The sequence below is a fragment of the Nematolebias whitei genome, chromosome 14, assembly GCF_014905685.2.
Source record: "Nematolebias whitei isolate Nwh7 chromosome 14, NemWhi1, whole genome shotgun sequence".
NCBI lineage: Eukaryota > Metazoa > Chordata > Actinopteri > Cyprinodontiformes > Rivulidae > Nematolebias > Nematolebias whitei.
The window spans coordinates 16,646,031-16,649,278 of record NC_056511.1 but is presented as its reverse complement, the minus strand read 5'-3'; the positions used below and the strand labels follow the sequence as shown (position 1 = coordinate 16,649,278).

The 3,248-nt window shown below is 36.9% G+C and overlaps 1 long non-coding RNA gene across 1 annotated transcript; it reads right to left on the bottom strand.

Annotated features, from left to right (window-relative positions):
* Window positions 1-260: 260 nt before the first annotated feature.
* Window positions 261-2,086, bottom strand: LOC119419966. Its single transcript, XR_005187282.1, has 4 exons — window positions 1,906-2,086; window positions 1,359-1,470; window positions 885-987; window positions 261-802 (listed from the first exon to the last, which is right to left on the bottom strand). It is a non-coding gene; the product is annotated as an uncharacterized LOC119419966 (long non-coding RNA).
* Window positions 2,087-3,248: the final 1,162 nt, after the last annotated feature.

Sequence of the window (3,248 nt, the reverse complement as noted above, 5' to 3'; positions counted from 1 at the left end):
AACGTTTCTACATTTTGTGTGTGTTTGTTTTGTTGTTTTGCTTTTTGAATGTCCAGAGGACCAGACTTAACTTTTTTTAGATTTTCCTACCTGGATCATTGAGCAGCATCAGGATATAGTATTTACAGTGATTCACACATATTGAGACTGATTAAAAATATGAAGGAACAAAAGGGTGATTTATAAATTTTATGTTTCTTGCTGCATTGATATAAACACATGGATGAAGGTGTTGAAGTAAAACATGTCCAGTTTAGACTTCATCTGATCAATCAATCAATCATCAATCCATTCATCACACCATACCGTTCAATAGTTATTGTTTAGTGTACCCCCTGATCATCTGAGCTGCCAGTGCTGTCAGCAGACTCCTCTTCCGCACTTCCTCTGTAAGCAACACGGAAAGTGGAAACAGCTAGCAGTAAGCCTTGGTTGTTTAAGCTGTACCCACGCGGGACATCTGGACTGCTCCCTGGTTCTGGCCTGTACTTCATGTGACACTTGCAGAGACTGAAGGTGCATAAGTTGATCGAGTGTGGGCACAAAACACATGTTGGGAAGACTATGCAGCATCGAAGGAAGAGCAGGGAGGTCTGGAGCCATGTGGTGCAGAATGATGCTGCGCAGGACTTCTCAGGTGGGCACTGGTGAGACCTCAGTGAGCCCTGTGGCACAGGACCAAGTCTGGATGGTACCAGCTCCAAAGCAGAGAGACCATCTCTAGGATAAGTGTGATAAGTGGTTGGGACTCCAGCTGGTGGTTTTTCTCCCGATGCCAGGATGTCAGGATCTGGAAGTGGTCCTACAAACACACGAGTGACAGAATCACAATAAGTTTTGACAAAGGAAACATGGACATAAAAACATTAACCCAAAGGTTATACCTGTGAAAGCTCTGCAAAGCGTGGAGTGCAAACATCTTTTCACCACAGTTTTGGGCTTTCACACCACCACCACCACCTCGCTGGCAGGTTCAGGATGGATTCCCTTACAAGAAATAAACATAAAAATACGTCAAAATAAAAAATAAATAAATGTAAAGAGACAAATGAGCAATTTGGTAGGACACAGTGGGACAGATCTGAGAGTTAAGATTTTTACTTAACTTGCAAATATTACTAAGTCATAGAGGTTGAACCTGCATTATTCATTACCTACAAAAACAAACAATTCTAAACAAGTTAGGAGAGAAAAATATATTTGACACAAGTAATATTGAGACTATGACAAATTTCACATGGCACTAATAATATACAGGTGGGAAAGTTATTACAATTATTGATATGAGAATCATAACCATCATATACTAAATAATGTAACAGAAAATAATGTGTTCCACTCTTATTTTATTTTTCTACCTGTGTTCTTTGTCTGTGTCATCTTTGTAAATCTCTTGTGCGGGCCAGTACAGGAGGAGACTGTGGAGACAGGAGGACCAGTTGGCAGCTGGAGTTGGGAGTAGTGGGCAGTCTGGTAAAAAAAAAGTGCAACTACATGGTTACAAAAACCTTCACCTGCTGCACTTCTACAGAAATAAGCCAACATTTCTTTTTTCAACACCCAGTGAGATCTAAAATAGATCTGTTTTTAGCACACACACACACACACACACACACATATAATTAATACTTGTTATAACATATTTAGCTTTAAACAAGTAATAATTGTATAATAGATTGATTCACTTAACACATCACCTTACATATACACAGCACGCTACATACACATAAACATATGTTTGGCACTAATGGAACCTCATAAAAATATAATTAAAGATTTTATATCATGTCTGTCTCAAACACTCCAAATAATGTAGCACACTAAATTAGGCTTCTTTATCTCGATGTTTATGTACTTCATATGTTGTAGCTAACGGTTAGCTTGCTAAGCTACGTCTTTTCTTACCTTGACAGCTGTGGAGATTTTCTTCATGGAAGAACTTTTATCCTTTCACGTTTATTAGTTCGAGAATTCGCCGCTGCGATTTCCTCCTCAGCAGCGAAAGAAAAGATTGGCAAATTAAGCAAAGATGTTGAAAAGAGAGACATTTCTCTTTAGTGCAAAGACTCGCAAAGCAGGAAGTGTCTTCTTCTTCTTCTTCTTCTTCTTGTCTTTTTATGGCGGTTGGCAAACAGCTTAAGGTGCATTACCGCCACCTTCTGGATTGGAGTATGGACAAGATTCTAAAAAAAACAACTAAATCCTTTCCAAATTCCCTGTTCTTCTCAAAAACCTAAAGATGCTGTTAAAACTTATATCCCCAGACGATCTTTGCAGCAATTCCTTTATCTCTAATTTAGTTGTATTTAATTCTCTTTTTAACATTTCTCTTTCGTGTGTATATTTATTGCATTCCATGAAAATGTGTTCTATTGTTTCTGTTTGTCCACAGTGATTACAACAACCTGTATCATGTTTGTTAATTATTTTCAGTGTGCTGTTTAATCCCGTGTGCCCAAATCTCATCCTCGATATTATATCTTCTTCTTTCTTTATTCTATTACCTTTCCTTGAGTCCCCAACTGTTTTCTGGATGCTATAATAATACCTAGCACTGCTTTCTCTATCCCATTGCTCTTGCCATTTATTTTTACAATATAGTTTTATTATATTCTTGACCTCACTTTTACTTATTTTAATATTTAAATCCACGTTGGTTTTTTTTGCAGCATTCTTAGCAAATTTGTCCGCCAATTCATTTCCTACAATCCCAATGTGAGCTGGAATCCATAATAATTTGACATCAGACCCATTACTTTTAATCCTGAAAATTAATTGAGTTATTTCTAATATAATATCTTGCCTTGAGTTTGATTGTGCCTCCTGAATACTTATTATTGCGCTACTTGAATCTGAGCAAATAATGACCTTTTTTCCTCCACTGTCTTCGACCCACTCTAAAGCCATACAGATTGCCACTAATTCTCCTGTATATACTGTTAGTTTATCAGGTATTCTTTTATTTTTCATAATATTTAAATCTGGTATTACAAAAGCTACACCAACTTTATTTTTTATCATTTTAGATGCATCTGTATAGATTTGAATATATTGTGAATATTCCCTGTCTATGTATCTTTCCACTGTAGTACTATCTAATTCTCTCCCTCGTTTCAATAAGCTTAGGTCAGTGGTGATCTGTCTAGTGATCCATGGTGGGACAGTAGGAAGAGCAACCGCAGGACTAATTTGAAAATTATTTATTCTGACATTTTCAGTTTTATCTATGATTTTCCATCCAAAACTGT